The sequence below is a fragment of the Sminthopsis crassicaudata genome, chromosome 3 (assembly GCF_048593235.1).
Source record: "Sminthopsis crassicaudata isolate SCR6 chromosome 3, ASM4859323v1, whole genome shotgun sequence".
Classification (NCBI taxonomy): Eukaryota; Metazoa; Chordata; class Mammalia; order Dasyuromorphia; family Dasyuridae; genus Sminthopsis; species Sminthopsis crassicaudata.
The window spans coordinates 431386919-431400196 of record NC_133619.1 but is presented as its reverse complement, the minus strand read 5'-3'; the positions used below and the strand labels follow the sequence as shown (position 1 = coordinate 431400196).

The 13278-nt window shown below is 35.9% G+C and overlaps 1 protein-coding gene across 2 annotated transcripts in view; it reads right to left on the bottom strand.

Moving 5' to 3' along the window:
• CWC22 (CWC22 spliceosome associated protein homolog) overlaps positions 1 to 12556 on the bottom strand; it is a 68242-nt gene extending 55686 nt beyond the window's left edge. The window contains exon 1 of one of the 2 annotated variants that reach the window (XM_074302972.1): positions 12250 to 12556. The gene's annotated coding sequence lies outside the window, so the exon portion shown is untranslated. Of the gene's footprint in view, positions 1 to 11295; positions 11507 to 12249 lie in introns of those variants that run through there. The other variant, XM_074302973.1, reaches the window with a different exon arrangement.
• Positions 12557 to 13278: the final 722 nt, after the last annotated feature.

Sequence of the window (13278 nt, the reverse complement as noted above, 5' to 3'; positions counted from 1 at the left end):
CTTTAATGGACAAATTTTGAGATATTTTATCAATCAGCTTTGATAACTGAGTTTCAAAGAAACTGAACATATTTCTAGTATATGCCACAAATACTTTGTGATGCAATGATATTTATCTCCTCTACTCTTCATCTTCCAATTCAGGGCACTTCCCTGGCTGTTCCTCAAGTCTGGCATGTCTCTCTTATCTCTCTCTACCTTCTGGCCTCCCTGGTTTCCTTCAAGTCTCAGCTGAAATTCCACCAGCTACAAGAAGGTTTTCCTACGCCTCCCTTCATTTTAGTGGTTTCACTCTGTTGATAATTTCCAACTTATGCTATATATAGCTGTTTGCAGGTCATCTTCTCTGGTAGACTACTTCTTGAGAGCAGGGACTGACTCTTCCCTTTTTTTGTATCTAAGTAAGCATTTAATAAATGTTTACTGACTAAAATGGGAATAATAGCATTTTTCTCAGGACTGTTAGCATCAAGTGAAAAACAGATGTAAAAAGAGCTTTGCAAATCTCAAAATTCTATGTTAACTATCATTATGATGACTATACTCAAGATTTTCAATAGCACATTGCTTAGAATATATACATATTAGAGAAATATTTGGATTAACTAAAACTTAGCTATCAACAGCTAGATAACATGCCATAAAATATACTTGTAAAATATTTAATTAAACATCACATAGAAACATTCATAAACTCATGTTACCATGTAACCACTTAGTTAATATTTAGAAGTGCTTGTTTCCAAATGAAAGAAATAAAATGGGTAGGAGAAAATAAGTGTTTTCTTATTTTTAATTGTAGTGAGTAGGTCCAATTATAGGAGATAATAAAATTAAATATTATGTTAATTATCAGCCTGATATTATAATGAACAGAAATAAGAGAGGGTTTTTAAGATTTCTTCACATTTCAGAATTAAATTATCATAGATTTAGGAAGGAAAGTCTAAGACTCTTGATTTATAAGTAAGGGAACTATATTATTGTCTTTTATTTCACACCAGGACATGAACACCAATAGTGATTATTGTAAAAGGGCTGAAACTACAAAAAGGTATACTTGAATCAGACAACCAAGCACTTATGGCTAATTACTTATATGCTAAAGGACAATGATTCTAATAGCATAAGTTTTGGATAAATGGCTCTTCTCACCATTGGTGCTGGCTCAATGTTTGATGTTAAGATTATAGTAGGCAAGGATTAGAGGGTGGGGTGAGAAGCAAGATTTCACTTGGCAACAGGGGCAGGATTAGGAGGAAAAAAGTGGAGATTCTGGACTTCAGAACCCAGAAGAGATCTTTGGTAAATTCTGGCAGTTTGCCTGCTTCTTTCACTCCTCCCCCTAAAGACCAAGGACTTTTACTTATCCTGACGCCTCTAGGGAGCTATCTTGGATTTAACAGATTATTATAATCTGTTATAATTGTTATAATGTTATAATAATAATAATTACAATGATTCTTCTTATACTGCTACATGCTGTAGTAAAAGTGATTAGCTTGCAGAGCTATCTATAAAAAGCTTCTGTGCAGATTGATTTTTTGATCAGTTGCTTCTATCCTTAACTATGAACATCAAAATTTGTGTAAATCAGCAGCACCTACTTCCCAGTTCAGAACTATACACTATTTGAACCTAAGTTTCAGATAATCTTTGAAATCTTTTTTTTTTGTTCTTGCTCTTATGAATGACAAAGTTTAGATAATAACAAGCCCTGAAAAACTATTCATAGATCCAGAGTCCTTAACCTGGAGTCTGTTTTTAATGTTTCAAAAATTTTTTTTCTACCCATATGTATACAATTGTAACGTAAAATAATGTAAAAACACCGCAAATAAAAATGTATTGGCAAATACTATTTAAGATCATTATATATTCACTGAATTAAAAGGAACAATCAATGATGGAAAAGTTGTGGAAGTAAAGGTACACAATACATAGCTAATAGAGTTGGAATAGGTAAAACTTCTGAAAAATAATTTGGAAATAGGTAAATAAAGTGGCTAATATGTCCATATCTTGTGACCCTGAGATTGTGCTTCCAGGAATATATTCCATGATAAGAGATCTGACCCCCCCCAAAAAAAGTTTTGATAGGCAGCAAATTACTTACAGCACCACTTTTCCTGGTAGAAATTGTTATGGGCCAGAACTTGAAACAAGGTGCTAAGTCAGTAGAATTGATAGAGACAATGGTTATTTAGCATGGTGCCTAACAGTTCTCTAGTTCAGTACATGTACTTAGTACTTAGTACTTATTATAGTTTTAGAAGATTCACACCTTTGATAAGAGACCATATAAGCTGGGACAAACTCAGCCAGAATCAGAACTAGGGAAGACCAGAGAAGTGATGGCAGGCTGTCCTCCTTCGCTTCTCCACTGAAACCAAGACCCAGAAAGCCTCCCAAAAAACTAGCCAAGCCCCAAGTGAAGGAGACAATAAAAGATTTGGACTTTAATTCCTGGCTGCACTTGTGGTGATTATGGAACTGAAACTAAGGCTGCCTCCAGAGACCCCCAAAAAACCCCAACCAGAGAATATTACATTTTAGAGAAGAATATTACATAAACTTTTATCTTGGACTGGGGGAAAATTAGAAAGAAAGTGGATGACCATTATCATCTTTTCAGGAATGAAGAAACAAACCAGAAACATATGAATGTAATGGAATATGACTGTCCTTCAGGAAATGATTGTGATGAACACAGAAAAGCAAAAAAAGACTTACATGAATTGATGTAAAATGAAGTAAAGAGAGTCAGGAAAATATATACAATGATCACAGCAATGTTATTGAAAGAACCACCACTATAAACCAATTCAAACCAAATATTGCAAAGTTATGAACCAATCTTGGCCCAAAGAAAAGATACAATTAGATATGGCCTTCTATGCCTTTGCAGGGGTTGGATGATGGGTAAACAGTGTAAAATATTAAAGAGATAGTTAAAATTTGAGGGGTGTGTTGGTCAGTTTTAGTATTAGTTTGTTTTCCCCCTTCTTTTTCTTCCAGAAGAGTGATATAGTCAGTCCTACACTTTAGGATTGATTGTCAATTCATTCCTTGTTGCTAAAGGTATTTATTTATTTGGTATCTTTGGGTCTAATACTATAGGCAATCAAAAAAAGCAAAAAAAAACACTAGAAGACTCAGTTCCTGCCTATAGGAAATTACAAAATTGTAATAGTAAATCAAGAGGCCATTTCCCCCAGAACCTTCCAGCATCCACAGTAGTTTCACACCAGAACAAGCATTTGAAGTTAGAAAGATGCTTTTGAACAGATATTTTAAGTAGATTATATTCAATCAGATGTTTTTAGATAAACACATATTAGAGACTAACAATATCTGGAAAAAGTTCAACCTAGATGAACGACAAGGCAAAAAAAAAAAAAAAAAAAGGAGAAAGATGCAAGAGCAACAAGAATGGACAAGAGAAGTAGACAAAAGCAAGGTAATAAAATAAAGCATATACTAATAACAGTCTTCAGAACTTTAGGAACTCCAGCAATCATTTAGAATCCTTAAAAAGTAAAAGCAACTTTTTGTAGTGGCTAGAAAATGAATGGAATATTATTGCTCTGTATGAAATGACCAGCAGGATGAATACAGAGAGACTTGGAAAGACTTAAATGAACTGATGCTGAGTGAAATGAGCAGAACCAGGAGAGCACTATACACTTCAACAACGATACTATATGAAGATATATTCTGATTGAAGTGGATATCTTCAATATAAAGAAGATCTAATTCAATTCCAGTTGATCAATGATGGACAGAAACAACTACACCCGGAGAAGGAACACTGGGAATTGAGTGTAAAATGTTTGTACTACTGTCTATCTAGCCAGGTTACTTATATTTTCGGAATCCAATTCTTACCGTGCAACAACAAATTTGGTTTTACACACATATATTGTATCTAGAATAATACTGTAACACATTTAACATGTATGGGATAGCCTATCACCTAGGGGAGGAAGTGGAAAATTTGGAAAAGTGAATACATTTCCCAGTAAGATCAGGAATGAAACAAGGTTGCCCACTATCACCAGTACTATTCAATATTATACTAGAAAATGCTAGCCTCGGCAATAAGACCTGAGAAAGAAATTAAAGGAATTAGAGTAAGTAATGAGGAAATCAAACTATCACTCTTTGTAGATGATATGATGGTATACTTAGAGAACCCCAAAGATTCTGCTAAAAAGCTATTAAAAATAATTCAAAACTTTAGCAAAGTTGCAGGATACAAAATAAATCCACATAAATCCTCAGAATTTTTATACATTACCAACACAATCCAACAGCAAGAGATACAAAGAGAAATTCCATTCAAAATAACTGTCGATAGTATAAAATATTTGGGAATATATCTACCAAAGGAAAGTCAGGAATTATATGAGCAAAATTACAAAACACTTGTGACAAAAATAAAGTCAGATTTAAATAATGAGAAAGACATTAAATACTCTTGGGTAGGTTGAGCCAATATAATCAAGATGACAATACTCCCTAAACTAATCTATTTATTTAGTGCTATACCAATCAGACTCCCAAGAAACTATTTTAATGACCTAGAAAAAAATAACAAAATTCATATGGAAGAACAAAAAGTCGAGAATTTCAAGGGAAGTAATGAAAAAAAAAATCAAATGAAGGTGGCCTAGCTGTACCTGATCTAAAACTATATTATAAAGCAGCAGTCACCAAAACCATTTGGTATTGGCTAAGAAATAGACTAGTTGATCAGTGGAATAGGTTACGTTCACAGGGCAAGATAGTGAATAAAAATAGCAATCTAGTGTTTGACAAACCCAAAGATCCCAACTTTTGGGATAAGAATTCATTATTTGACAAAAACTGCTGGGAAAACTGGAAATTAGTATGGCAGAAACTAGGCATGGACCCACACTTAACACCACATACTAAGATAAGATCAAAATGGGTCCATGATTTAGGCATAAAGAATGAGATCATAAATAAATTAGAGGAACATAGGGTAGTTTACCTCTCAGACTTGTAGAGGAGGAAGGAATTTGTGACCAAAGGAGAACTAGAGATTATTATTGATCACAAAATGGAAAATTTTGATTATATCAAATTAAAAAGCTTTTGTACAAACAAAACTAATGCAAACAAGATTAGAAGGGAAGTAACAACTTGGGAAAACATTTTTACAGTAAAAGGTTCTGATAAAGGCCTCATCTCCAAAATATACAGAGAACTGACTCTAATTTATAAGAAATCAAGCCATTCTCCAATTGATAAATGGTCAAAGGATATGAACAGATAATTTTCAGATGATGAAATTGAAACTATTTCCACTCATATGAAAGAGTGTTCCAAATCACTAGTGATCAGAGAAATGCAAATTAAGACAACTCTGAGATACCATTACACACCTGTCAGATTGGCTAAGATGACAGGAACAAATAACGATGAATGTTGGAGGGGATGTAGGAAAACTGGGATGCATTGTTGGTGGAGTTGTGAAAGAATCCAACCATTCTGGAGAGCAATCTGGAATCATGCCAAAAAAGTTATCAAATTGTGCATACCTTTTGATCCAGCAGTGCTACTACTGGGCTTATATCCCAAGGAAATCCCAAAGAAGGGAAAGGGACCTGTATGTGCCAAAATGTTTGTGGCAGCCCTTTTTGTAGTGGCTAGAGACTGGAAAATGAATGGATGCCCATCAATTGGAGAATGGGTAAATTATGGTATATGAATGTTATGGAATATTATTGTTCTGTAAGAAATTACCAGCAGGATGAATACAGAGAGGCTTGGAGAGACATCAACTGATGCTGAGTGAAATGAGGAGAACCAGGAGATCATTATACACTTCAGCAACAATACTATATGAAGATGTATTCTGATGGAAGTGGATATCTTCAACATAGAGAAGAGCTAATCCAATTCCAATTGATCAATGATAGACAGAATCAGCTATACCCAGAGAAGGAACACTGGGAAATGAGTGTAAACTGTTAGCATTTTTTGTTTTTCTCCCCAGGTTATTTTTACCTTCGGAATACAATTCTTTCTTTGCAACAACAAAATTCGGTTCTGCACATATATATTGTATCTAGGTTATACTATAACATATTTAATACGTATGGGAAAGCCTACCATCTAGGGGAGGGGGTGGAGGGAAGGAGGGGAAAAATTCAAAACAGAAAGGAGTACAAGGGATAATGTTGTAAAAAATTACCTATGCATATATATTGTAAAAAAATGTTATAATTATAAAATTAATTTAAAAAAAAAAGAAAAATGAATACAAGGGATAATGTAAAAAAAAAATTACCCATGCATATGTACTGTCAAAAAATTATAATTATAAAATTAATTTTCAAAAAGTTTAAATAAAAAAAAAAAGAATATAAATCATAAAAAAAAAAAAAAAAAAAAAAAAAAGTAAAAGCACACTAAAAGCCACAGTGGAGTAGAAATCCTTCTCATAGATCCAGGGCAAAAAAGAGTGCTTGTAGTTGCTCATAGACCAGAGCACAAGCCAGGAGAGTAGTAAACACATCTCTTTTTACATCAAACCACAATGGAAGAACTGGAAACTTACAGGTCCCTAGAAGGATCTCTGAAAACTCCTAAAACTTGGGACAATGCACCCTATTCCCTGGAAATGGAGCCTTACTTTAACAAAGAGTTAAAAGTTAAGTAAGGCTGGGAAAATGAGCAAAAAATAGAAAAAGATTTTGACCATAGAAAGTTATTACAGTGATAAGGAAGATTAAAATATACTTTCAGATGATAAAGTCAAAGTACTTGCATCCAAGAAGAATAAGATTTGATCTCAGGCCATAGAAAAACTCAAAAAGAATTTTCAAAATCAGTTTAGAGAGGTGGAGGAAAAACTAGAAAGAGAAATAAAAGTGATGCCAAAAGAAGTACAATAAAGATTACCTTAAAAAACAAAATTGGCCAAATAGAAAAGGTACAAAAGCTCATTGAAGAAAATAATTCCTTAAAAAAATCAGAATTTAGCAAATGGAAGCAAAGGACTTTATGAGAAATTAAGAAACAATAAAACAAAACCAAAAGAATGAAATAAAAATAATGTAAAATATCTCACTAGAAAAACAATTGACCTGGAAAATCGATCCAGAAGAAAGAATTTTTAAAAATTATTGGACTATCTGAAAGCCGTGATTAAAAATAAATTAATTAAATTAAATTAAGAACCATTTTTCAAGAAGTTGTCAAGGAAAATTGCCCCGATATTATAGAACCAGAGGGTAAAATAAGACATTGAAAAAAATCCAACAATCACCTCCTGAAAGAAATCCCCAAAAGAAAACTTCCAAGAATGATATAGCTAAAATCCAGAATTCCCAGGACAATGAGAAAATACTGCAAATATCCAGAAAGAAACAATTCAAATATGGTTAAGCCACAGTTAGGATAACAAAAGAATTAGCAGTTTCTACATAAAAAACTAGAAGACTTGGAATATGATATTCTGGAGAGCAAAGCAATTAGAATTAAAAGAATCACTTACCCAGTAAAATTGAATATAACTCTTCAAAGGAAGAAAATGGACATTCAATTAAATAGAGAATTTTCAAGTGTTCTTTAAAAACCAGAGTTGAATACAAAATCAAACCATTTACATTCCTACAGGGGAAGATAATACTTATGATTCATAATGATTTTTTGTCATTGAGGAGGGCACAAATATTAGCTGAATCTGAATGATATCTAAAAGAAAAATAAAGTGGTGAGAGAGGAATGTACTGAGAGAAATAGAAAGGGAAAGTTAGAGTGGTATATATTATCTGCTAAAAAAGAGGCAAGAAAAAGCTTTTACAATGGAAAAGAAGAGGGGGAGTTGAGGTAAACTGAGTAAACCTTAACTCTCATTAGAAGTGACTCAAAGGGTAACTAACATATGTACTCAATTGGGTGTAGAAATCTATCTTACCCTACAGGAAATCAGGAAGGGAAGGAGATAGGAGAAAGACAAGGTGGGTGATAGAAAAGAGGGCAGACTGGGGAAAGGGCAGTCAGAAGGGGAAAAAAAAATTCTAGAAGAGGGGAAGTGTAAAAAGAGAGAGAGAACAGAACAAACAGGGCAGGGAGAGGGAGGCAAGAGTAATTTCCCCAAGGCAAAGAACTGTAAACTAGGGATTGTTCATCAACTGGAGAAGGGAGAAACAAATTGTGGTATATGACTGTGACGTAATACTATAGTTCTACAAGAAATGATGAACAAGATGCCTTTTGGAAAAAAACCAGGAAAGCTTTCCATGAGCTGATGCAAAGTGAAATGTACACAAAGTAACAGCAATATTGTAGATGATCAGCTGTGAATGAATTAACTATTTTCAGCAATACAAAGATCCAAGAGACTTATGATGAAAAATGTTACCCAAAGAACTGATTGTGTCTGAATACAGATTGAAGCATATTTTTTTTAACCTTAAAAATATATATATATTATTCTGATGCAAATCAGGAAGCACTAAAGTTTCTAAAACTCAAAGTTGAGGAGGAACCCAGTCAACAAAGAAGCATGCAGGAAAAGAATGTTATACAATGTAAACAATTAATAATGAAAACCAGCATAAAGTGTTACGAAATGGTGTATGATCAAGAGACAATACAAAATCTAATTATACTGTAAAATGTTACATTTTTCTCCTGTTATTCCTCTTCAATTTTTACTAGCCTTTTTCCCAAATGAAGTTTTTTAAATATTTTCTTCCTCTTTTATATATATTAAGCCTTATGAAATATAAAAGTTGTTTCTTTTCTTCTTCATCTCTTTCTTTTTCTTTTAGTTCTAAGTCATTTGTTGTGCTATGAGGAGGGAACCTACATATACACTCAATATCACAAAATGCAAGTGTGCAAGTGACAAGATTTCTAACATTTGATGCTCTAGCAGTTTCATCAAAACAATGAATACAGTAGCAGTAGAGTCTGTAGGGAAATTCTTGTGATTCAAAATGTGTATGTTTGGTAATTGGAAATTCTTGAGATGAGAGTAATTTATATAAAATTTATAGCTCTCTCTGCTCTTCTTAGAATTACTATGTGACATAAATTGTCATCCTGTCACAAGTAACTAACTCAGCAAGACTATACCTGTATTTTCCTGAACAAGAATATTTTAGAGCAATCACAAAATACTAGCTTGAGATTAGGCCGAGAAGGATTTTCCAATTCTTAGTTTAACATGGGATGTCTAATTATGGTCCCAGAAAACAGTGTGTTTGCTTTTTAAAGATCAGCCTAACCAAATAAGCTCAACACCAATAGGCTAGTTACTTGGTGATGACTTTTTTGAATAAAGAAAAATTAAAAAATGGTCTTATCATCCTTTCCAGAAATGAGAAAATTAGTATGAATTAATTCAATGAAATAAAGAGATCCAAAAGAAAACACAATGAATATCACTAAAAGGAAACTAAACTTTAAAAAACTGAAATACTGTTGTTACAATGTTGGATAATGAAACTTTCAGATTAATCATTTTAATTGTTTTTCTTTGTCAAAAGAGAAGGTTCAATATAAGGTGAGGCAGTGATTGTTTTTCCCCTAGAGAAATGAGACTGTGATAAAATACAAAAGGCATTAATCAAACATTATTATTATTATTATTATTATTTGCTGAGGCAATTGGGGTTAAGTGGCTTGCCCAGAGTCACATAGCTAAGGAAGTGTTAAATGTGAGACCATATTTGAACTCAGGTCTTCCTGACTTCAGGGTTGGTGCTTTATCTATTGCACCCACCTAGCTGCCCCTAAAATATTACTTTTTAAAAGTTAAATTTTAAAACAAAGCAACTTTTGATAAAGCTGACACAGCAAATTTTGTTGTTAATTAAGGTATTAAGAGGTAATGTTATCAAGAGCTTAAGATCTAAATTGAATCAATACATTTTGATACTATAACTTTAGAGAAGTGGGAATAAGAATGGATGGTGAAAAATCTGTTGAATAATATGAATCAGGAGAAAAGAATGAGAACAGCCAGAGATAAGTTTCATAACTATACATAGGATACTTCCAAAATTTGAGCAGTTTTAAGCTTTGATTTAAGTTATCATCAACTCATGCCAGGCAATAGACTGTTAGTCTTCCTTAAGCTTTTCCCATTCCAGTCTACTAAGAAGCAAAAAGTAATTTTTCTTACGCACAGCTGTGACACTACTTAACTCTGGTGGCTCCCCAACATCTCCAGGATCAAATATGAAAGCCTCTTCAGCTTTCAAAAACACCCACCACCTGTCCTCCTTTTATTTTTCTAAGCTTCTTAACATTTTATTCAATTCCACATTCTACAATCTAGCACCTTGCTGCTTCTTGAACAAGGCATTCCATTCTTTAATTCTATGTCTTTTCACTGGTTATCTTCCATATGTGGATACTCCCATTCCCCATCTTATGGTTTCCACCAAGACTCAGATCAAAAACCTATCTTCTGTGGGAGGCCTTTCCTATTATCTTCCATCCAGGCTCCCTTTCTTTTGCCTTCCTTCTGTCATTATCTTCCATTACTTCCAATTCTTCCATACACACACTCACTCACTCACACTCACTCACTCACTCACTCACTCACTCACACACACACACTCTCTCTCTCTGTCTCTGTCTCTTTCTTCTCTCTCTCTCTCTACATATATATCTATATATATTTTTTTTTGCATGTCTTATCACATATGAGAACATGATACTTGAGGGCAGAGGTCATGTTTTTGCTTTTCCATTTATACCTAGATATAAATGCTTAATAGATGCTTGACTGATTCCATTTCTAATCTTAACTCATTTAAATATACTTAAATATACAGAGCTCAACTATATATATTCAACTACCTTTGACTCCTTGTCCCTTCTCTCAACCTCTCCTCTCTAAACCCCAATCCTGTTAGCTCTGACATCTTCTCTTTTACTACCCAAGTGCTCTTTAAATATGCCAAAAAGCTGCAACTTAATCTTAACTGTTCCACGATCCAGCAATATAATCCTTTTGCCCTTCTGTAAAAGATTATCCCAGTCCCCCATAATTGCTCTAACAAATGTTTTCTTATCTCTTTTTGAGCATCAGCGTGTACCCAACCTCAGTCATCTCCGGTCTGCTCTGTTCCTCGCCCCTCAAATCCTGTCCATCTGACCTTTACATCTCTTGTTCTTGTCCCCTTCTTAATACTCACAAGGTTATCACACTAGTTGAAATTCTCCCAAGTTGAATAATAAATTTAAAAAGTTTTTTCCAAGCCTCAATTCAATGGTAACCTCCATCCCCAGCAGACACTCTACCTCAGGTGTTCTGTATCCAATCCTTCCTAGTAAAGTTGTTGTGGTTTGTACTTTGTTTTCCAAGAGGACAAGACATCGGAGACGTGTAGCCGAGACATGCAAGTAAAGAAGTGACGGTGGGCTGTGTAAAGTCACCTGCCTGCTTTCCCTCCAGGGCCATCTGGGCCCAGAGCCAGATAGAAATCAGGAAAAGTGGAAGTGGCTCTGCCTGTAATGGAACAGCGAGCCTGTGCAAATCCTGCCTCACGAACTTACTAGCTGGTGACTTGGTTAAACTCTTTACCTCAGTAAGTACAGACAGAAACAGGTGGAAGTGAAGAATGGGGTGAGAAAAAGGGAGAAAGCAGAGAGAAAGAGGGGGAAAGAGGGAAACACAAGGGGAGTAGAAGATGGGAAATGAGGAAAGAGATAGAGAGAGAAAGGGGAAGAGTAGACAAGGCTGGAGGAACTGACCGGGGGGAATGGAGATAGTGAAGGAGAGAATGAGGAATGACAGCACAGGGCAAAGGTGGAAAAAGAAGAACGGGCCAGAAAGTTAATAATTAAGGGCTTCCTAGGTTCCACCTTACGGCTCACAGAAATCCCTATGGAGGCTGAAGTTGGTGTGGGGCCATCTCTACTGCCCTAACTCCTGGATTCCTCCCTCGGGGGGAGAGGGGGCAGCCAGAGTCCCGGGCCAGGAGAGGCCTCCCCGGAGCTCCGGCGCTACCGCGGGGGGAGAAAATAGGCAGAGTCCCCCGGCCAGAGCAGGGGTGGGGGGCGACCCCTTCCGCTCCGCCCCGGCGCGTCCGGTCCGAACCGAACGCAGACTGCAGCCCACACCTCAAAGAGCGGCGCTTAGAACCACTCTCAGCTGAGTCCGAGACCCAGCTCCACTTTTCCTCAGCCCCTACGGCCGTCCAACCCCACGCCAAGTCTATTCCACCATTTCTCACAAACGCGTTCTGCGAATACCTGGAGCTCCAATGCGCCGCCATAATGCCACAGCACGCCACTTCCGGTTCCCCCGGCCTTCCCGCCCTACCTCAAGGCTGAGGAAGAGGGCTCGTGGGATGAGAGCACGTCAATGATAATAGATATCAGATTCTGAATACGGAGTAGCCGTCGGTATTTTCAGAGCTGGATTTTTTTTTTTCTCGTTTGAAAATAATCCAAAATTCTGACACAAGCAGGTACCTTCCAAGCCCCCGGACTTCCTACCTCTCCAAGATGGTCACTAGAGAAGCGTTGAAGGAAACTACAAGCTCCAGCCCACACCAACGTAGAGGGGAGAATTAGCGCGGTGCATCCTGGGAGTTGTAGTACCGCAATGCTCGTTGGGAATCAGAGTTCCCTTGTTACAGCTGGGCGTGCTGGCTTATTACGTAAGAACTATGCTCCTCAGCTTCAAAGCAGTCTTGCTGTGATTAAGAAGTGTGATAATCTTGCGGAGACACTCCAGGAAAATCCCGAAAATTCCTGACTATGTGTTTGCTCCTTCTGCTTTTGTACTTAGAAAGTCTCTGTCACGACAAGGCTAACTTCACAGTACGGGAGCACGTGGCAAATTCCTGAGGGACCACTAACATCTCAGTAGTGAATTGGCTGGAGATGTGACTTGAAGTCCTAAACTTGTTCAAACCCTACTGACTTTAACTAGGAGACCCCAGGCATGTCCTTTATTCCCTCTAAAGTGAAAACAGTAATCTTAGTGCTCATCTCCGATGACATCATGATTGTAAAGTACTTTGTAAACGTGAAAGTTACAGTTTGAACAAATTACCTTATATTTGGGGGCTTGTGTTTAATATAACAGGAAATCCGCTTAGGAGTAAAAGCAAATGAAGGAGGCCTCAAATTATACTCTAGTAAGTAATCATTAAAATACATTGGATACTAGTTAAAAATAGAAAAATCAGTGGAAAAAACTAGACTGAGAATCAGAAATAAATTCATTTGGAATAGTAATTGATAAACCCAGTTACTTACTATTCAGAATTGGAA